This window comes from Tachyglossus aculeatus, chromosome 12 (genome assembly GCF_015852505.1).
Source record: "Tachyglossus aculeatus isolate mTacAcu1 chromosome 12, mTacAcu1.pri, whole genome shotgun sequence".
NCBI lineage: Eukaryota > Metazoa > Chordata > Mammalia > Monotremata > Tachyglossidae > Tachyglossus > Tachyglossus aculeatus.
The window spans coordinates 41,927,366-41,950,990 of record NC_052077.1 but is presented as its reverse complement, the minus strand read 5'-3'; the positions used below and the strand labels follow the sequence as shown (position 1 = coordinate 41,950,990).

The 23,625-nt window shown below is 44.3% G+C and overlaps 1 protein-coding gene across 1 annotated transcript in view; it reads right to left on the bottom strand.

The window, feature by feature from the left end:
- Positions 1 to 23,625, bottom strand: part of TENM3 (teneurin transmembrane protein 3) — a 1,099,990-nt gene that overhangs the window by 912,921 nt on the left and 163,444 nt on the right. Inside the window, exon 2 of the mRNA XM_038755038.1 lies at positions 17,464 to 17,570. The gene's annotated coding sequence lies outside the window, so the exon portion shown is untranslated. The remainder of the gene's footprint in view (positions 1 to 17,463; positions 17,571 to 23,625) is intronic.

The window sequence follows — 23,625 nt, the reverse complement described above, 5'->3', positions numbered from 1 at the left end:
AGCAATCCTCTTGACTCCTGCTACGTTGGCCTCACTGCTCTTTCACTGCGCAGCACATACGTCACTCCTCTAATGATCAATCAATCGTATTTATTGAGCACTTACTGTGTGCAAAGCACTGTACTAAGCGCTTGGGAAGTACAAGTTGGCAACACATAGAGATGGTCCCTACCCAATCTATTCACTGTCCCTCTATCTCGTCTATCTCGCTGCCTGGCTCTCGCCTATGTCCTGCCTCTGGCCTGAAACACCCTCTCTCCTCATATCCTAGAATATATAGTAATAAAGATGGCATTTATTCATCATCATCATCAATCGTAGTTATTGAGTGCTTACTGTGTGCAGAGCACTGTACTAAGCGCTTGGGAAGTACAAGTTGGCAACATATAGAGACAGTCCCTACCCAACAGTGGGCTCACAGTCTAAAAGACTAAGCCCTTACTATGTGCAAAGCACTGTTCTAAGCGCTGGGGAGGTTACAAGGTGATCAGGTTGTCCCCCAGGGGGCTCACAGTCTTCATCCCCATTTCACAGATGAGGTAACTGAGGCATGGAGAAGTGAAATGACTTGCCCAAAGTCACACAGCTGACATTTGCCGGAGCGGGATTTGAACCTATGACCTCTGACTTCAAAGCCCGGGCTCTTTCCATAGAGCCACGCTGCTCGTCATATCTTCTAGACTGTGAGCCCACTGTTGGGCCGTGTCTATATGTTGCCAGCTTGTACTTCCCAAGCGCTTAGTACAGTGCTCTGCACACAATAAGCGCTCAATAAATATGATTGAATGAATGAATGAATGAATATCCGACATATGATCACTCTTCCCACCGCTCAAAGCCTCACGGAAGGCCCACCTCCTCCAAGAGGTCTTCCCTGACTAAGCCCTCATTTCCTCTTTTCCACTCTTTTCTGCAATGTCCTTGGATTGGCTCCCTTTCACCCTGCCCCCCTCCAGCCCCACAGTACATTTGTCCATATCATAATTTACTTATTTATATTAATGTCTGTCTCCCCATCTAGATTGTAAGTTCACCAGGGGCAGGGAACTTGCCTACCAACTGTGTTATACTATCCCCTAGCATGGCTCAGTGGAAAGAACCCGGGCATTGGAGTCAGAGGTCATGAGTTCAAATCCCGGCTCCACTACTTGTCAGCTGTGTGACTTTGGGCAAGTCGCTTCACTTCTCTGTGCCTCAGTTGCCTCATCTGTAAAATAGGGATTAAGACTGTGAGCCCCCCCCCGTGGGACAACTTGATCACCTTGTAAACTCCCCAGTGCTTAGAACGGTGCTTTGCACATAGTAAGTGCTTAATAAATGCTATCATTATTATGATTATGAGTTCAAATCCCAGCTCTGCTAATTGCCAGCTGTGTGACTTTGGGCAAGTCGCTTCACTTCTCTGTGCCTCAGTTACCTCATCTGGAAAATGGGGATTAAGACTGTGAGCCCCACGTGGGACAACCTGATCACCTTATAAACTCTCCAGCGCTTAGAGCAGTGCTTTGCTTATAGTAAGCGCTTAATAAATGCAATCATTATTATTATTATGAGTTCAAATCCCGGCTCCGCTACTTGTCAGCTGTGTGACTTTGGGCAAGTCGCTTCACTTCTCTGTGCCTCAGTTACCTCCTCTGTAAAATGGGGATTAAGACTGTGAACCCCACGTGGGACAACCTGATCACCTTGTAAACTCCCCAGCGCTTAGAGCAGTGCTTTGCACATAGTAAGCGCTTAATAAATGCCATTATTATTATTATTATTATCCCCTCCTATGTGCTTAGTAGTGTGCTCTGCACACAAATAAGTGTTCAATAAATTTGATTGATTGATTGATTAACTCTAAGCAAGTCAGAAGGGAGTAGAGCAGGGGGAAGGAGCTAACAGAACAACCCAAAGAGCCTCATGGCATAGTGACTAAAGCAAGGGCCTGGGGGACAGAAAGCCCTGGGTTCTAATCCTGGTTCCTCCACTTGCCTGCTGTGTGGCCTTGGGCAAGTCACTTCACTTCTCTGTACCTCAGTTACCTCATCTGTAAAACGGGGATTTAAGATTGTGAGCCCTACGTGGGACAGGGACTGTGTCCAACCCGACTTGCTTGTATGCCCTCCAGTGCTTAGTACAGTGCCTGGCACACAGTAAGCGCCTAAAAACTACCACAATTATTATTATCATTATTATTAGAATTGACCCTGGAATGAAAGACAACATGATAGAATCCCCCTTCCTCTAGGGCCGAGAAGACCCAGACTGTAAACTCGTTGTGGCAGGGAATTTGTCTGTTTATTGTTGTACTCTGCTCTCCCAAACACTTAGTACAGTACTCTGCACCCAGTAAGTGCGCTCAATAAATATGATCGAATGAATGATGAGTCCTGCCCCTCTTGATGAAGCAGTGTGGCTCAGTGGAAAGGGCACGGGCTTTGGAGTCAGAGGTCATGGGTTCAAATCCCGACTCTGCCACTTGCCAGCTGTGTGACTTTGGGCAAGTGACAACTTCTCTGTGCCTCAGTTACCTCATCTGTAAAACGGGGATTAAGCCCCACGTGGGACAACCTGATCACCTTGTAACCTCCCCAGTGCTTAGAACAGTGTTTGCACATAGTACGCGCTTAATAAATGCCGTTATAATTATTATTATTATTATTATGAGACCACACCCCCGTTTCTCCAGAAGAAACTGGAGGAAGGAAAAGGAAATGTTCGCTGGGGAAGCTGTGCAGATGGCATCTATGCCATGCCTGAGTGGTTGTGGCTTAAGCCGATTTTAAGTCCCAACTGGGAACTTGTTTAATGGAATGAACGTGATAATGGGCACCGACTCGGAACAGGGGTGGCTTAGTACGCATCTGTAAAGTGGACATCTCACGGGGCGCTAAACGAGGGATGATAACATGGCCTCTGCCTTGTTTTCCCCTCCCACTAAAGTCCTGGAACTGGGCTCCCTTCTTGCCTCAGGTTCACGTCCTGAGAGAATTGAGAGGCTCAGCTCCCTGGGCCAAAACTCCCCATGGTACTTCGCCCTTCTAATGCCAACCGTCTCACTGTACTTCCATCTTGTCTATCTCACCCCCGACCCCTGGCCTAAATCCTGCCTCTGGCCTGGATCGCCCTCCCTCCTCATTTCCCAGAAATAATGACTCTCCCGCCACATTTAAAGCCTTATTGAAGGCACAACTCTTCCAAAAGGCCTTCCCTGATTAATAATAATAATTATTATTATGGTATTTGGTAAGTGCTTACTATGTACCAAGCACTGTTCTAAGCGCTGAGGTAGATACAAGGTAAGCAGATTGTCCCTCGTGGGGCTCACAGTCTTAATCCCCATTTTACAGATGAGGTAACTGAGGCGCAGAGAAGCCAAGTGACTTGCCCAAAGTTACACAGCTGACAAGTGGCAGAGCCGGCATTACCACGTGTACTTCCCAAGCGCTTAGGACAGTGCTCCGCACACAGTAAGCGCTCAATAAATACAATTGAATGAATGAATGAATGAGAACCCACAACCTCTGAATCCCAAGCTCATGCTCTTTCCACAAAACCACGCTGCTCCTCATAAAAATTATGGTACTTATTAAATGCTGATTATGTGTCAAGCACTGTTATATGTGCTGGGGTAGACACAAGCTAATCAGGTTGGACACAGTCCCTGTCCCACGTGGGGCTCACACTCTTAATCCCCATTTTACAGATAAGGTAACTGAGGCTCAGAGAAGGCAAATGACCTGCCCAAGATGACACAGCAGAGCCGGGATTAGAACTCAGGTCCTTTGGACTCCCAGCCCTGTGCTCTATCCACTGTGCCACGCTGCTTCTCGTGCCACTGAGCGTGGCTCAGTGGAAAGAGCAAAGGCTTTGGAGTCAGAGGTCATGGGTTCGAATCCCGGCTCCACCACATGTCTGCTGTGTGACCTTGGGCAAGTCACTTAACTTCTCAGAGCCTCAGTTATCATCTGTAAAAAATGGGGATGATGACTGTGAGCCCCGCACGGGACAAGCTGATCACCTTGTAACCTCCCCAGCGCTTAGAACAGTGCTTTGCACATAGTAAGCACTTAACAAATGCCATTATTATTATTATTATTCTCGGGAGAGTATGTTTTCCCGTCCTCTTTTCCCACTCCCTTCTGCATTTCCCTGACTCGCTCCCTTGTTCTTCCCCCCGTCCCAGCCCCACAGTAATTATGTACATACCTGTCATTTATTTATTCCTATTAATGTCTGGTTCTCTCTGTAGACTGTAAGCCCATTGTGGGCAGGGAAAGTGTCTGTTCTCTGTTGTAGTGTACCCTCCCAAGTGTCTAATACAGCACCCAGTAAGAACTCAATAAATACGACTGAATGAGTGAATGGCAGGTGAATAATAATAATATTGATGGCATTTGTTAAGCGCTTACTATGTGCAAAGCACTGTTCTAAGCGCTGCATGACGATGCAAAGCATCCTGGAAGCAGAGCAGAAGGGGTTCATTGCTAAGATTCCTCCTGGGGGATCCGGAGGCTCCGGGTGGAATTCTCATCCCGGAAAATCGGTTTCAGCTTCAACTGAGAGAAAGCTAAACCCGCTCCAATCCCAAAGTTCTGAACCACCTGCCAACTTCAACAATACTGGCCACTCCCCATCCCCTCAATGCTTACCTATAATAAGAAATAATAATAATTATGGCATTTGTTAAGCATCTACTACGTGCCAGGCACTGTACTAAGCACTGAAGTGCATACCAACAAACCGTATTGAACTCAGTCCCTGCCCCACGTGGTTCTCACAGTCTCAATCCCCATTTTACAGGTGAGGCAACTGAGGCCTAGAGAAGGGAAGTGACTCGACCAAGGTCACACAGCAGGCGAATGGCAGAGCCGGGATTAGAACCTTGTACCTCTTTACTGTTCTATTTATTTTGTTAATAATGTGCATTTAGCTTTAATTCTATTTGTTCTGACAACTTGACACGTGTCCACATGTTTCGTTTTGTTGTCTGTCTCCCCCTTCTAGACGGTGAGCTCATTGTTGGATAGGGACAGCCTCTATATTTTGCTGACTTGTACTTCCCAAGCGCTTAGTACAGTGCTCTGCACACAGTAAGGGCTCAATAAATACAATTGAATGAATGAATTAATGAACAGGGACCGTCTCTATATTTTGCTGACTTGTACTTCCCAAGCGCTTAGTCCAGTGCTCTGCACACAGTAAGTGCTCAATAAATACGATCGAATGAATGAATTAATGAATAGGGACCGTCTCTATATTTTGCTGACTTGTACTTCCCAAGCGCTTAGTCCAGTGCTCTGCACACAGTAAGTGCTCAATAAATACGACTGAATGAATGAATTAATGAATAGGGACCGTCTCTATATGTTGCCGACTTGTACTTCCCAAGCGCTCAGTCCAGTGCTCTGCACACAGTAAGTACTCAATAAATATGATTGAATAAATGAATGAATGAATTCTCTTGGCACCACCTGTTTCTGTGGGAAAAATTTCCTTTAGATCTACAGTGATTCTGTTGAAGAAATCAGGGTAGAAGAGGAGGGTCTAAGAGTGTGGAATATAGTCTGTCAGTCAGTGGTATTTATTGAGCACTTACTGTATGCAGAACACTGTACTAAACGCTTGTGGGAGTAGAGAAGCAGCATGGCTCAGTGGAAAGAGCCCGGGCTTTGGAGTCAGAGGTCAGGGGTTCAAATCCCGGCTCCGCCAATTGTCAGCTGTGTGACTTTGGGCAAGTCACTTCACTTCTCTGAGCCTCAGTTGATCACCTTGTAACCTCCCTAACACTTACAACAGTACTTGGCACATAGCAAGCGCTTAATAAATGCCATCATTATTATCCAGCGCTTAGAACAGTGCTTTGCACATAGTAAGCACTTAATAAATGCCATTATTATTATTACAACTAAACACTATGATGGACACATTCCCTGCCCACAATGAGCTTACAGTCTAGAAGGGGGAGTTTATGGTCTACAGGGGGAAGGAAGTCTCAACAGGAAGGCCCTGATGCAATAGCTCTGTGAAGAGCAAGAGTAAGAACCTTGTACTTCCCAAGCGCTTAGTACAGTGCTCTGTACACAGTAAGCGCTCAATAAATACGATTGAATGAATGAATGAACCTTGTTCAAGGCGCCTTCTCCCACCCAACTCGGCAGCTGAATGAAGGGGCTTTGGATAATTTTTCTTAGTGGCCTTTATGGTCTGAGGTATCTCACTTGGTTACGAGGTTTTCTTACCTGCAGAATTCCCCGAGCTACACAGTGGGATTGCAAGCCTGAGCCACAGCACCTGTATATATGTATATATGTTTGTACATATTTATTACTCTATTTATTTATGTATTTATTTTACTTGTACATATCTATTCTATTTATTTTATTTTGTTAGTATGTTTGGTTTTGTTCTCTGTCTCCCCCTTTTAGACTGTGAGCCCACTTTTGGGTAGGGACTGTCTCTATATGTTGCCAATTTGTACTTCCCAAGCACTTAGTACAGTGCTCTGCACATAGTAAGCACTCAATAAATACGATTGATGATGATGATGACAGAGGGCCCACATATTTCTGCTATCTTTAGACTCTCCAGTCTCCCATGTTGAGTGATTATTTTCATGTCTCGATATTAAAATGTGTAATAATGTGTTCAGTCTCAACGAGGAAAGTAGAAAGCCATATGAAGTAGGTAAAATAGGTAGTTGTAGAGGGCTTGTTTTCCTAATCCTGAACAAGCTAAGCAAGTTTCAGTGGTCTAAACAGTCATGACAGACTGACTGTGATGAGCTTTTTCTTCTACTCTCCCTAAGGAATTTCTTGGTGCTATAGTAATGGAGTCTGGGGGGGATAAATGACACCCCCAGACTCAACCACTTGGGAATGTGGGCAGTTGACCCAGCGTGGTACAAATCACACCTCAGCAGTATAGCCCAGTGGCTAGAGCACAGGCCTGGGAATCAGAAGGACCCAACTTCTAATCCCACCACTGCCACTTATCTGCTGTGCGGCCTGGTACAAATCACTTGACTTCTCTGCGCCTCAGTTCCCTCATCTGTAAAATGGGGAGTAAGACTGTGAGCCCCACATGGGACAGGGACAGTGTCTTACCTGATTTACTTATATCTACCCCAGTGATGTCTGGCACATAGTAAGCGCTTCACAAATCCAGTCAAAAAGTGTTTCGTCCAGTGCTCTGCATGCAGGAAGTGCTCAATAAGTACCATCTGATGGATTGATTTGGGGCCACCAACTGATAGCAGATGCAGGGGGACCAGTTGCGTTTGGAAGTCAATATAATTTTTCCATTATTGCTCACCCTTCAGCTGATTATCTTTACCCAAGCTCACCTGTCCCCAATCAACCCCTGGATCAAAATTTGTGGGATGTAATAAATGCCATTAAAAAAAAATCAGTTTGCTTTTGGAATCTGGTTTAGTTCAAAAAAAAACTATGAGAACAAAAGCTCTTTTCAAGCAAGGCTCAGGTCCTTTTACTCACTCTGCAATGAGTCTATCACACTGCCCTTCCATTGTGAAAATGCAACTCCACCGGGCAGGCCTCCCTGATTCATTTCTCTTCCCCTCGCAAGTCATGCCCCTTCAACTGCCATTTCACATCCTGCACCAACTACATGCTTAAGTACTCAAAACCACCCACAGCCTTTCTGTATATATGTGACTTAGTAGAAAGAGCACGGGCCTGGGAATCAGAGGACTTTGGTTCTGTTCCCTGGTCTGCCACTTGTCCTCTGTGTGACCTTGGGCATGTCACTCCATTTGCGTCTGTGCCTCAGTTTTCTCATCCCCAAAATGGGGATTAGCCATCTGTTCTCCCTTCCTGTTAGACTGTGAGTCCCATTTGTCAGATCTGATTATTCTGTGTCTATCCCAGTGCTCAGTACGGCATTTGGCATAGAGTAAGCTCTTAATTATGGTATCTGTTATTTGCACTTACTGTGTTCCAGGCACTGTACTAAGCGCTGGGTTGGACATGAGCAAATTGGGTTGGACACGGTCCCTGTCCCTCACGGATCTGTAAATCCCATATTACAGATGAGGTAGCAGAGACACAGAAAAAAGTTAAATGACTTGCCCAAGGTCATACTACAGACAAGTGGCGGAGGCAGGATTTGAACCCAAGTCCTTCTGATTTCCAGGCTTTTGCTCTAACCACTAGGCCAAGCTCTTATTCAGTACCATCATTAGTATCATTCTGCATAGCCTAAAAACTAAAGAGGAGGAACAGAAGTAGAAATATTCCTGTCTCTAGCTCAGGGTAACAGAGTAAATCATGGTCAGATTTCATAAACCATTTCTGGATTCCTAACTTCATGCCTTCAGCATGCCTCACCTGTTTCCTAAGCATGAATTTAGTAACTCCCAAACTCCATCATATTCTTCTTCAGGCTACTGAAATGAGGTCCTCTCTTAATTGCCATTTCATTCACATTTTGGGTTCAACTATCAAAGAATTAATCTTTTTATCTTTGATTTTCATCTGCAATACGATTGGAGGCTATATAGCAAATGTAACTTTTCAGATGTTTTTTACATCACTTCGACCATGTCTACTATTACTTGCATGTGGAAAAATCAATGGAAACAGAATGAATTACCTCAGAAACTCCATTTTTGATGAATTATGTCCTTAACTATATACACGGCATGCGGTCCAAAACGTATCGATTATGTACCATTGCTCCTGAAATTCTAATAACGTAGGGCTGTCTGTACTTCCCTGAAGTGACAGGACAATCAAAATAGGAACGATTCAGTGCAAAGTTGAGCCCAGACCGTTGTATCGACTAAAAGTTTAACATAAATAATCGCCCATAACTTGGTGGAAATAAATGTATTTCAAATAGACCTGAGATTTGGTCTGCATTCACCCCCTGCAAGGGTCAACCCTGCTAACCTGTGAACTGCCTGTAAAATGAATTATTTGGCAGAGTTACGCTCTTGGGAAACATTCTGGCTCTCTCAAACCGAATTCCAAAAATCATAAAAATCAATGACGGTGATCACCCACAACCCGCGACATTCCTGTCTTTCTGTTGATCTGGTTTCACCCCCAAAATAAGGAATCTGGAGAGATGGACAATTCTTTTTTTTTTTTTTTGGTGCTATTTGTTAAGCACTTACTATGTGTCAAGCAGTGTTCTAACCGCAGGGGTAATAATAATGATAGTATTTGTTAAGTGCTTACTATGTGCAAAGCACTGTTCTAAGCGCTGGGGAGGCTACAAGGTGATCAGGTTGTCCCACGGGGGGCTCACAGTTTTAATCCCCATTTTACAGATGAAGCAACTGAAGCATAGAGAAGTTAAGTGACTTTTAGACTGTGAGCCCACTGTTGGGTAGGGACTGTCTCTATATGTTGCCAACTTGTACTTCCCAAGCACTTAGTACAGTGCTCTGCACACAGTAAGCACTCAATAAATATGATTGATGATGATGATGATGATGATGAAGTGACTTGCCCAAAATCACACAGCTACCAGTTGGCCAAGCTGGGATTTGAACCGATGACCTCCGACTCCAAAGCCTGTGCTCTTTCCACTGAGCCACGCTGCTTCTCAAAATGAGTCAAAATGAGTGAATTCGATTGGACACAGTCCCCGTCCCACATGGGGCTCATAGTCTAAGTAGGAGGGAGAATAGGAGAACTGAAGTATGGAAAACTGAAATGACTTGTCCAAGGTGTCACAGCAGATAGGGGTCAGAGCCTGGATTAGAGACCAGGTCCTCTGACACCCAGGCCCGGGCTCTTTCCATTAGGCACAATGATTTTTGGGATGGCTCTGATTAATGACCGCAAACGTGGCATTGTGAAGGCATCTTTCAAGAGGCTGCCTCACCGCCTCTTCCATCGCTGACCAATTAGTCCACGGGCGGCGATCCGGCGTACCGGAGCTCAGAGCTGACCGGAATGACTCCCAAGGACACTAGTTTTTCCAGGAAGCTTAAACTATTTAAGGAACGGGGCCCTGGGGGAACAGTCGTCCCCTCCCCAACCCTGCAATTTAGATATTCGTTCATTCATTCATTCATTCGCATTTATTGAGCACTTACTGTGTGCAAAGCACTGTATTAAGCTTTTGGGAGAGTACAATATGACAACAGACATGTTCTTGCCCACAACGAGCTAGAGTCTAGATGGATTCATTCATCCATCGTTTATTTTTTTTCTATTCATGCCTGTCTCCCCCTTTAGACTGTAAGGTCGTTGTGGGCAGAGAATATGTTTGTTTATTGTTGTATTGTACTCTCCCTAGCGCTTAATGCAGTGCTCTGCACACAGTAAGTGCTCAATAAATATGACTAACTCTTGGAATTCCACCAGATCTGGGCCATCTCAGCACATCCAGTCTGGAAATGAATTTTTGCTCCATGAGATCCAAAGTGGGATGAAAGGGTGTTGATTGTGGCCAGTATCAGCATGGCTCAGTGGAAAGAGCCCAGGCTTTGGAGTCAGAGATCATGAGTTCAAATCCCGGCTCTGCCAATTGTCAGCTGTATGACTTTGGGTAAGTCACTTCACTTCTCTGGGCCTCAGTTACCTCATCTATAAAATGGGGATTAAGACTGTGAGCCCCACGTGGGACAACCTGATCACCTTGTAACCTCCCCAGCACTTAGAATAGTGCTCTGCACATGGTAAGCGCTTAAATAATGCCATTATTATTTATTATCAGCTGACCTCGGTCCCTGCTCAGCAAATTGACTTTAATAACAATCCGCTCCCTACCTTCAAATATTTATGTCTTTAATTATATTTCCTCGGGATTTAACTTTTCCAGTTTGCAAATGTTACCCAACCACCCTTTGATCATCTCTGAAATGTTTCCAGATTAAGACCTCTGCTCAGCAGGCCAGATCCAGAAGCGCTCATTACTGTCTTTGTCATTTCCAAATTGATTGTTCTAACTCGTTATTGCCTATTCTTTCGGGCAGCTCTGGCAGAAAACAGCATTTGCCATGGGACAAAAGAATATAAGTCAGAAGGACTCCTTAAGACTCTTTCCTGGAGCCGAGATCAGACCCCGATTCCCTTTTTCTGGAATTTCCTTCCACTCAGCCAGTGGAATTTGTGGAGCTATTTCTGGGTGCCGGTAATGTATTAAGTGCTTGACACTGGACTTCTGTTGGTGATGCTGATGTTCAGGGTTCTTAATAAATTGGAAATACTTTGTCTTCCACCTTCATATCTTTACTGTAAGTAGTGTCATCAGTGGTATTTATTGAGTGCTTACTATGTGGAGAGTGCTGTAATAAGCAATGACCTGAGTTTTATTGGGTGTTTTTATTACCAAAGCATCTTCTATTAGTTGTTTTAATTTATTCCTCACAACACCCCTGGGAGGTAAGTTTCAGGTATTGTTAGTATTCAATTAGTGACATTTATGAGGCACTTACTGGGTGGTGGAATTGTACTGGACAATTGGAACTGCATTAGTTTTATGGTATTTTGTTATGCGCTTACTATGGGTCGACTGCTGTTCTAAGCGCTGGGGTCGGTACGGGTTTAACAGGTTGGACACAGTCCCGTCCCACATGGGGCTCACAGTCTAAGTAGAAGGGAGAAAAGATAATTAATCCCCTTTTTACAGTTGAAGAAACTGAGGTCCAGAGAAGTGAAATGACTTCCCCAAGGTCACACAGCAAGCAATTTTGTTGTCTATCTCCCCCTTCTAGACTGTGAGCCCGTTGTTGGGTAGGGACCGTCTCTATAAGTTGCCGACTTGGTGCTTCCCAAGCACTTAGTACAGTGCTCGGCACACAGTAAGTGCTCAATAAATATGATTGAATGAATGAATTGACAGAGTCAGAATTAGAACCAAGCCCTCGGACTCCCAGGCAACTGGGCCAAGCTGTTACTCCCTCTAAATTGTAAGTTCATTATAGATAGAGAACCTGTTTGCTAATTCTGTTGTATTTTACTCATCCAAGCACTTAGTACAGTTCTCTACACACTGGACGCACTCAACAAATATCATTGATTGATGGATTATGGCGTTCTTGCTTGCTTTCCAAGTTCTTAATAAATAAAAAATTCCTAGGGCTTCCCGGTTCATGTCTTCCCAGCTGGGAATCAATTCAAATCCATATTGGAGAAGCAGCGTGGCTCAGTGGAAAGAGCATGGTCTTTGGAGTCAGAGGTCATGGGTTCAAATCCCGGCTCCGCCAATTTTCAGCTGTGTGACTTTGGCAAGTCACTTAACTTCTCTGGGCCTCCGTTACCCCATCTGTAAAATGGGGATGAAGACTGTGAGCCCCCCGTGGGACAACCCGATCACTCTGTAACCTCCCCAGCGCTTAGAACAGTCCTCTGCACATAGTAAGCGCTCAATAAATGCCATTATTATTATTATTATTGTTATTTTACTGGACTTTTCCCTGTATAACACTGTGGGGCCTGAGAGCTCTGCAGCAGTGTGGCCCAGTGGGAAGTGGAACAGACTGAGCATCCTGAGATCCCAGCTTTGGCACCAGCCTATAGATTCAGCATAAGCTCTCTGGTCCTCAGTTTCCTCCTCCGTAAAATGGGGAGAAGCTAGGAAGTGAGCCCATCGAGACTCAGGGATAATGTCCGATGGTGTAAAGCTCATGATCACCCCAGCACTTCCCATGTGATAAGCACTTAATAAATGCCACATTGTCTTAATCATTCTATTGACAGAGCCAGGGGTCTTAGAGAACCAGCGTGGCTCAGTGGAAAGAGCCCGGGCTTGGGAGTCAGAGGTGGTGGGTTCTAATCCCAACTCTGCCACTTATCAGTTGTGTGACTTTGGGCAAGTCACTTAACTTCTCTGTGCCTCAGTTACTTCATCGAGAAAATGAGGATTAAGACTGTGAGCCCCACGTGGGACAACCTGATCACCTTGTATCCTCCCCAGCGATTAGAACAGGGCTTGACATATAGTAAGCGTTTAACAAATACCATCATTGTCATCACCTTGGCAATGAAATCCAGTTCATGATGGCAGTAGGAGATTAGGTGAGTCAAAGAGCGTCAAAGGACAACGGGAGATTCGATGATGGTAAGGCGGGAGGCCGGAGAGAGGACCTTTCCGCCAAACCCTCTGCCCCCGTCATGATCCAAAGCCAATGGATTCCTGGCAATTGACAGATCCATCCCACACAGACCAAGCGGCTTTGACTTTGCGACTCTCTCCTCCCTGTTCCTCAGCGAATTAGCTCGCTCCCGAAGACAATAAAAATCATTACGGGAGAAAGACGGAACAGATGGTCTTTTCTCTGTAAGCTCTCTCTGCCCCCAGAAAGCAAGCGGGCCTATTCTTCCAAGAGCGATTTTGCTCCTCTTTAGCTCCTGGCAGGGCCCAGTGAGGTGAAGCTCCGCTCATCCGTCCTTCCCGCCGGAGAGGGGAAGAGGCAGGGAACCAACGAGGATCGGGAATTCGCGTCCGACCGTTGGAATCTCTCTGGCCTGACAGCGAGGCTCCTCTTCCTAAAAAGTGACTTCTCGTTCCAAGTTTAAATGTTGCTATGGTGACATCACCAGACAGAATGCAGGTATAACTGGGACACATTTTAAATTCTAATAGAACTTCCTAGTACTCCGACGGCAATGTGGCTTTGAAAGATGCTAATTTTAAAACAGATCCTTAAAATGTTCAAATAATATATAATAATAAGAGTGGCTCAGTGGAATGAGCACAGGCTTTGGAGTCAGAGGTCATGGGTTCAAATCCCTGCTCTGCCAATTGTCAGCTGTGTGACTTCGGGCAAGTCACTTCACTTCTCCAGGCCTCAGTTCCCTCATCTGTAAAATGGGGATTAAGACTGTGAGCCCCCCGTGGGACAACCTGTTCACTTTGTAACCTCCCAAGCACTTAGAACAGTGCTTTGCACATAGTAAGCACTTAACAAATGTTATTATTATTGTTATTATTATTATAGATATATATAGACACACACATACATCAATTCCTGCCCAAGCTATGTACATTTTATATACCTAGATATAACCCTTAAATGTGACAAGCAGAATAGAATTTTAACTGAGAAGTTCAGCAGCACATGAATTAACAACTCATTGATGAAAAGAACACACAATACATAAAATGCACAGAGTGATAGAAAAGGACAGATATCTCATTCCAATTTGACATAAGAACTTTTCTGAACTAGAACTCTAAAGGGACTAGCTTTCTACCGAACTATCTACCTACCGTTTGGCCTTCATTAGGGTTAAAAGAGGTTCTGGTTCTTTCAAAATATTTATTCATTCATTCGATCAATCGTATTTATTAATCGCTTACTATGTGCAGAGCGCTGTACTAAGCACTTGGGAAAGTACTATATGGCAATAAAGAGAGACAATCCCTGACTCATTGTGACATGCGATGTTTTAAGAGGCGAGTGAGAGAAAGAAGCAGGAAGTGTGTGGCCTAGTGCATAGAGCATAGTCAAAAGGATCTGAGTTCTAATCCCACTTCCATCTGTATTGTGTGACCTTGAGCAAGTCACTTCACTTCTCTGTGCCTCAGTTTCCTCAGCTGTAAAATGAGGAATAAGACTGTGAGCCCCATGTGGGAAAGGGACTGTGTCCAAACTGATTGTCTTGTATCTACCCCAGGACTTTGTACAGAGCCTGGTACGTAGTAAGCACTAAACAAATACCATGAAAACAAAATGAAACAAAACAGAAAGAGTGAGATCAAGGCAGTGGACTGTATGTGTGTTTAGGTCATGCACTTCGTTTGGAACTTGCAGGTGTGGAAACAATCAATCAATCATATTTACTGAGCACTTACTGCGTGCAGAGCACTGTACTAAGTGCTTGGGAAAATACAATATAATAGAGTTGATGGACGCATTCCCTGCCCACAACGAGCCTGTGATCTAGAGGGGTTTTCTGTCAGCAGCCTGACCAAAGGAACTACCTTGCCTTTGTAGACCAAGACAATGTCTCCTCACCCACAGCCAAATCCTCCCTTACCTACGAGACGACGGCAGTGTCCCCCAGCTCCTATCATGTGACTGCTTCGCGAATCAAGGCACAAGGCTTGATCGATGAATCAAGGCTTTACACATGGTAAGCGCTCAATAAATACAATAGACCGACTGACATTGCCACTGCTTCACCACAGTGTAGACTGTGGAGGAGACACACTGAACCAGGCTCACCCCTAACTCATCAGCGAACCCTTAGTGGTCTACGAATCCTGGCTCCGCCACATGTCTGCTGTGTGACCTTGGGCAAGTCACTTAATAATAATAATAATGGCATTTATTAAGCGCTTACTATGTGCAAAGCACTGTTCTAAGCACTGGGGAGGTTACAAGGTGATCAGATTGCCCCACGGGGGACTCACAGCCTTAATCCCCATTTTACAGATGAGGTAACTGAGGCACAGAGAAGTTAAGTGACTTGCCCAAAGTCACACAGCTGACAATTGGCAGAGCCGGAATTTGAACCCATGACCTCTGACTCCAAAACCCGTGCTCTTTCCACTGAGCCACGCTGCTTCTCCTAACTTCTCTGGGTCTCAGTGATCTCACCTGTAAAACTGGGATTAAGACTGTGAGCCCCACGTGGGACAACCTGATCACCTTGTATCCCCACAGCGCTTAGAACAGTGCTTTGCACACAGTAAGCACTTAACAAATGCCATTATTATTATTATTATTATTATTATGAAGCTCATTCATTCATTCAATCGTATTTATTGAGCACTTACTGTGTGCAGAGCACTGTGCTAAGTGCTTGGGAGAGAACAATACAACAATAAACAGACCCATTCCCTACCCACAATGAGCAAGTCCCCAGAGAGGCCCAGGGTTGAAGGGAAGGGACCGTCTCTATGTGTTGCCAACTTGTACTTCCCAAGTGCTTAGTACAGTGCTCTGCACACAGTAAGCGCTCAATAAATACGATTGAATGAATGAATGAAGAAGTTGGACCCAGGCAATGGCCGTAAAAGCCTACAGCGGCTGAGTAACTCACCCCCCTTCCCCAAATCACCTCCGCCTTTCCACTCATCAGCTCAGGTCTATGACTGACACCTGGATGTCCCTCAATCTGTCCACCTGAAACACAATAAAACTGTCTTCAAATACCAAAGGGTTAAAGCCGCATGTGGACAACAAAGGGAAAAGTCTCGTCTTGTCTTATGGTGTTGAGTCGTCTCCGACCCATAGCGATGTCATGGACACATCTCTCCCAGAGCGCCCCAACTCCATCTGCAATCATTCTGGTAGTGGATTCACAGAGTTTTCTTGGTAAAAATACAGAAATTGTTTAACATTGCCTCCTTCTGAGCAGTAACCTTGAGTTTCCACCCTTGACTCTCTCCCATGTCGCTGCTGCCCAGCATGGGTGAGTTTTGAGGGACTATCTTTTTCTACTTCTTCTCAATCATCACCCTCTCAGTTGGAATCCTTCATGATAACCTTAGACAACCGACAATGATACCAAACCCGAGGTTCCAAGCACCCGAATCATCACTTGAGAAATAAAATGGTCATTCACATCCATTCCTTCATTGAAAAAAAAAATCACTTTCCTAAAAAGACACCAGAATGAGAAAATTAAGGTCAGCTTTCTGGTCCTCTAAGACTCCCTGCCTTCTTTAGGAGACAAAGCGATCCCGCTTAGGGTAGCCTACATCACATTTCCGATAATGTCCAGCAGATTTTCATTCTCGGGGCCCAATAAACATTTTATTAGATAATTTTTTCCCCCCGGCAAATGTTTCTAGTCCTGTTTCTTGAACCAAAGCTATTTCCGTTTCACTAGCTGGTCTATCTCTGAGTCTCACAGACAATCCCTGGTTCAAAGCTGACGCAGAACTTTCCACCAGCTGGATATTGCATAATGAAGATTTCCAACCAACTTTTTTTTAAAGCGAGGCCGATACAAAAGTGCTTAGGAAATAACATTTTTACTCATGTGCATTAAAAAAAATTAATCACAGACTCCTGTGGACACTTGTACATATGCTTCATTTCTGTGCGTAAGCGTAATAAAGAGGGATGGAGAGGGAAGGGTGCTTGGCAACAGCCTGAGATTTGATTCTGTTGCACTAGAAAATAAAAGCTCCTTTTATTTGTCTAATGTTTTCTTTCTTTCCAAAGCACCTTCTCAATGATGATTTCATTATCATTGTGACTGTGATATTGTTAAATTCTACTCTCCTGAGCGCTTAGTACAGTGCTCTGCACCCATTAAGCACTCAATAAAAATGACTGACAGACTCTCTCGAGTGGTACAGTGCTCTGCACATAGTAAGTGCTCAGTAAATACAATCGATCGATTGATTAGGGAGAGGAAGGTATCAGTCTTCCCCTTTGAGAGGAAGGAATTGAGGCACAGAGAGGGTAAGCGATATGTGCAAAGTCACACAGCAGGGCCCCAGTGGAGCTGGGACAGGAAGTCAGGTCTCCTGACTCACATGAAACAGGAGAAAACTCCCCTCAGCCATGACAACAGTCACCCAAGGAAAGCTGGGACTCACCGCTGCTCTTGATGAGGCCGGGGCATGTGACACACAGGGGTGGAAATGACTGACAGCTGGCCCGACAGGAAGGCAGCCCACTTCTTTCCAGGGTCTCTGCTCTTGGCCTGTGGGGAGAACGCCACCCGTTATATCCGGAACGGACCAAACCGTGATCCTAGGCACCTGCAACTCCACCAACTCTTGGGCCCCTGGCTAGGGTCGCTTCTGATTCCTTCTGAGTTAACACATTTTTCTCCATCAGCATTCAGGAGGCCTACGGTCCCACCTCGAATTGAACCGTTCCCCTCCAGCTGGGGGCCTGGGGTTCGATTAGATAAAATCGAATAACGGATATTCTGAATAAGAAAATTGATTCTCCCGATTCCAAGAGATCGTTTTATCCCCCAGATTGGGCTGGAAATGAGAGATCCATCATCATGTACCTCATTAAACTGGGGGAGATGGTGGCCGAGGGAATGGAGACATTCTGGAAAAACCAGAATCGATCTGGTAATGAAACTTCCATTGCAGCTTGTCCGTAAGAGTGTACAAAGGATACGCACATGATAGGTCTTTATAGAATTTACCAGAACTATGGGGAGGCAGCTGGAGAAAGACCTCAACCCTCCTCATCTCTCTTCAGAATCTGTAAACACCCCTCCAGGGACTCAGTCACCCACGGGTGGGGATAAGGAGGATGGTTTTCCAGTCACGGGACTCAGGGGCAGGACACAAGATGATCCCGGGATGGGGAATGAAATTCTAGCTAGAAGATTTTCCCCCAGGGAGAGCTGCTGCTATTCGGGAAGCACTTCCCCATCGCCCAGGGGACTGAATTCAGAGGGAATTTTTCACAGCTCCAGTGATGCGAGCACTTTGACACAGGCCGGTGACCGGAGAGTCTATGGAGTTTTCACAACACGGGATGGACAGTTGAATGTCCGGCACTCTGTCTGTCCTTTTCTACCGGCCACGTGCCCTCTTCCTTCGCCAGGAAAGTGAGCGTGACAGCCGCGGTAGCTGGTTTTCCATTTTATTCTACTGCCTATCCAGTTGCGGCTGCTGCCATTAATGGAGATTTTAGCTAAATAAATGATTCAATTGTCAGCCTTCTAGAAGCTGCTGTATTTAGCTTTCAGGGTGATGCTAACTTCACTGTGGTATTAGTAATCTCATCAACTTTTTGGTTAGGGATGGATAAATAACTAGCTTTTAGTATGTAAATTACCAAGAAAAACGTTTTGCAGAAAATGGGTCAGGTTAGAGATGTAAATGAGGCTTAAAATGTCTCATTAGGTTTTGAATTGCCTTTTTTTTTGTTTTCCAAGCATTATAAATCTTGCAAGCTTTTGGGGTAATTTTCTTGCTTGAATAAGCTAGTAAGGTCTTTTCCAATAATAAATGAACTAAGTACTTCTCCAAACTAATTCTGCCAGGAAAGGCCCAGCAAATTGAATATCGAAGTACTGTATCATTCTTCTTTAAGTTATTCGCTTCTGTTCCCTAATATTTTCAGATAATTAGCAGAACAAATTACGAATACAAATTTCATAATGGGTTGAGCATTGGGGAGTGGTGATACGTCTCTCTTAGTGGTTTGGATTCAAAATCAACCGTCTCCGTCTGAAATACACATTAGGGTCTCCCAGAGAAGAAACAATAACTTGGGGAGATAGTTTTTTTTTTTTTTTTCTGCTGCTGCTTCTTTTTTTTTGTGGAAAGGAGAAAACTTGTGTGGAATGATTCCCTGGGAGAGAATCTCTGGGACGGCTCTGACAAGCTATCTTAATGCTGCCGGTTAGGAACCCAGATTTTCAGATCAAATATGACACCCATGTATATCAAGCATGTATCATTATCCTGGGACTAGATTCCCTTTGCTAAATTATCATCATAGATGAAACGAGAGGAAGAACTGCTTTAGATCTCGGAGACACTAATAAAACAGTGTCACATCACAGAGTCACTGTCACTAGGCAGTTTCACACATCTTACTTTTTGCCACATTGGTTTCTAGTCTACAAACCACTAATTTACAACAGTCTAAATTAGCCTCATGCGACAATGTATGAAGTGTTTGCTGGTTATCTTCATCTGTCACAGCATCGCCAATATTTAGGACAGTTTAACGTATCAGGCTCCTGACAAGAGCCAGAATTTTTGTCACTCTAAAAGCTGCAAAAGAGAAACGGTAAATATGCAATTATAGCAACTACTTGTATTTAACCCACTTATAAGCCAAAAAAGATTGGGGATTGGCTCTCTGTCTCCGTCTTTGTTTCAGACTGGGAGGTCTAATGGGTAATAAAAAATAAAACTACTGATTAGGAAATTGTATCGGGATAGCCTGCCTGCTTAAAATACTGATGGCAACAAAATTATCTGATGGCCACGAAAAGCAAAACGACAGATTTCATCATCATCATCATCATCAATTGTATTTATTGAGCGCTTACTGTGTGCAGAGCACTGTACTAAGCGCTTGGGAAGTCCAAGTTGGCAACATATAGAGACAGTCCCTACCCAACAGTGGGCTCACAGTCTAACAGGGGGAGACAGAGAACAAAACCAAACATACTAACAAAATAAAATAAATAGAATAGAGGGACTTGCCATTTCTAAATGTTGCCATATCATTTTTCTTGGGTAGCTCTCCAATCTCAATGATAAAAATCAACCAGTCACCTTTATTGAGAGCTTACTGTGTGCAGAGCACTGGACTAAGCACTCAGAGGAGCACGGCACAACAATATAACAGGCACATTCCCTACCCACACTGAGCTTTCAGTCCACAGATCTGGCACACAGTCATTCAGACTGTGAGCCCGCCGTGGGACAACCTGATCACCTTGTAATCTCCCCAGCACTTAGAACAGTGCTTTGCACATAGTAAGTGCTTAATAAATGACGTTATTATTATTATTATAATTATTATTATCATTATTATTATTATTATTATTATTGTTAGGAAAAAAGTCAACTGCCCCTCCAACCACCCTTTCACTGTCACGGGGTTTCCCACCTCTGCAAGTGGCTAGTCCTATCCACTCTGGGCTAGGTCTGGGGGTTTAGCTGGGTCCCTAGCCCCCCACCCCCCAATAGCATCAGCAATCTCTTGCTCTTATCAATCCTGCTGGGGTCCCCCATTTCCAAAGAGCTTCCCTCACCGACTCAATGGGCCACAATCGCTCATGGGCATTAGCAACCCGGGAAAAATCGGGGCTAACTCTGGGTCCCCCTTAACCCTGACCAAAGAACCAGTATGGAACATCTTTGGAAGCAGCGTGGCTCAGTGGAAAGAGCACAGGCGTTGGAGTCAGAGGTCATTGGTTCAAATCCCGGTTCCACCACTTGTCAGCTGTGTGACTTTGGGCAAGTCACTTAACTTCTCTGTGCCTCATTAACTTAATCTGTAAAATGGGGATTAAGACTGTGAGCCCCACGTGAGACAACCTGATCACCTTGTGAACTTTCCAGCGCTTGAAACAGTGCTTTGCACATAGTAATAATAATAATAATAATAATAATAATGGCATTTATTAAGCACTTACTATGCATTATGTTTTATGTATTATGCTTACTATGTATTAAGTGCTTACTATAGTAAGCACTTAATAAGTGCCATCATTATTATTATTATTATTTGACTCTTCAGCGAGGGCAGAATGAGCAGATATTCTCCAGATTGAGCCTGTCGGACTTGCTGGATAATGGTAACAATCATGGTATGTGTTAAGTGCTTACCGTATGCTAAGCACTGGACAAAGTGCTGGGGTAGATTGAATACAATCAGATCAGAAACAGTCCCTGTCCTACATGAGGCTCACTGTCTAAAGGAGAGGTAGAATGGAATTTTTTTTGTGGTATCTGTTAAGCTCTTACTATGTTCCAGGAAGAGTATTAAGCACTGCGATAGATATAAGAGAGTCAGGTTGGACACAGTCCCTGTCCACTTGGGATTCTCAGTCCAAGTAGATGGGAGGATAGATATTGAATTCCCATTTTACAGTTGAGGGAAACTGAGGCCCAAAGAAGTGAAGTGATTTCTCCAAGGCCAGATCCTGACTCTGTGGGCTGAGGGATGTTCTCTCTTCCCATGAATCTCCTGCTCAAGACCATCGTGGAGTCACATGTGGCTCGCTCCTCGGAAACCACGATATATAATAATGAAGAAGGCAACCAGGCAGTTTTAATTAATTGATCCAAACCTACATATTTTGGAAATCAACTGTCCAGGAATGGACCCTATGATGGGTTTTGATGAATAATTTTCTCTTTGTACTACTGTGTCCTTTTTTCAGCTGGAGGAGGGGGTGCTGGCCAGTAATGGGAGACAGTAATCCAAGTGACATTGTTTCATAAAGTACCTATCGACTTTAATTGCTCAAGTTGATAGCTGTCTTGAGAGTTGGGGCAGGTAAATTCAGAAGGGGCTGGTGATGGGGGTGGAGCAGGGATTCTTGGTTTCAAACGCAGTCACTAAATCTTTGATTCCTTTTGTGAATATTGAGAAACGTTCCAAGATATCATCGTCAAATAATAATGAACATTGATAATAGCTGATAATAATGGTGCTTATGTAAGCTCATTAACAGAAGCCTTTAGCAGGTATCCAGCCCTAAATGCTGGGGTGGATCAAACCAATCAATCATATTTTCCTTCTAGATTGTGAGCCCACTGTTGGGTAGGGACCGTCTCTATATGTTGCCAACTTGTACTTCCCAAGCGCTTAGTACAGTGCTCTGCATACAGTAAGTGCTCAATAAATACAATTGAATGAATGAATAATATTTATTGAGCCTTACTATGTGTACAGCACTGTACTAAGGGCTTGGGAGAGTGAGCTCCTTGTGGCAGGGAATGTATCCCTTTGTTGTTGTACTCTCCCGAGCGCTTAGTACAGTGCTTTGCACACAGTAAATGCTCAATAAATACAATTGAATGAATACAACAGAATTAGCAGAAACTTTCCCTGCTCTTAACGAGTTTACAAGAGAATCAAATTTCCACTATCCCTAATCTATTTTAATGCCCATCTCTGCCTGCAGAGTATACATTTATTGTCTGCCAGCTCTGTTGCACTGTACTTTCCCAAGTGCTTAGTACAGTGCCCTTCCCAGAGTAAGAACTCAATAAACTCCACTGATTGATTGATACACTGAACATGGTCCATGCCCCATAAGGGCCTCTCAGTTTTAGGGGGAGAGCAGGGATTTAATCCGCATTTCCCAGATGAGAAAACTAAGGGACAAGTAAGCCAAGGAGAGAACACAAAATTCCCAACCTCCAGTTATAAGCTTCTCCCACTCTGACCCTACTGTCTAGAAAACATACAAGGCAGTGTTTGATTTTTTAAAAAAATTCAGCCAGAGACAGCATTCCTTAAGCGCTAAGATTTACAAAAAACCAAAAGCTCAGGCCTTAGACTTGGAATCCACCTGCTGGTTTGGGGTTCCAGAGAGGCATAGCTCACCACGTTTACCTAAAGAGTCCACTATATGACACCTCTGCTCTCTCCCTTCCTCTTAGATTGCCAACCCCATATGCACAGGGCAAGCCCTTAAAAATTACCACAGTTCTCCTCCTCCGGTTTTCTTGTACTTCCCCCCTCTGCTCAGCAAAGTACTTAGCCAGAGTAAAGGTTTACTTGTATTTATTATCGCTATTCACATTTTCCTAGACTGTAAACTCCTTGTGAACAGGAGTTTGCCAACTCTGTTGTATTGTAATCTCCCAATCAGTCGATGGTGTTTATTGAGCACTTACTACATGCAGGGCATGATACTAATCACCTGAGAAAGGATGCTACAACAGAAGCAGCGTGGCTTAGTGGAAAGAGCATGGGCTTGGGAGTCGGAGGACGTGGGTTCTAATCCATCACTTGACTGCTATGTGACCTTGGGCAAGCCACTTCACTTCTCTGTGCCCCAGTTCCCTCATCTGTAAAATGGGGATTGAGACTGTGAGCCCACGTGGGACAACCTGATTACCTTGTATCTACCTCAGTGCTTAGAACATATTAAGTGCTTAACAAATACCTTAATCATCATTATAATTATTATTATTATTATCAGCAGACACGTTCCCTGCCTGCAACAAGCTAACCAATCTAGAGAATTACAGTCCCAAGTGCTTAGTACAATGCTCTGCACACAAGTGCTCAATAATGACAATTGATTG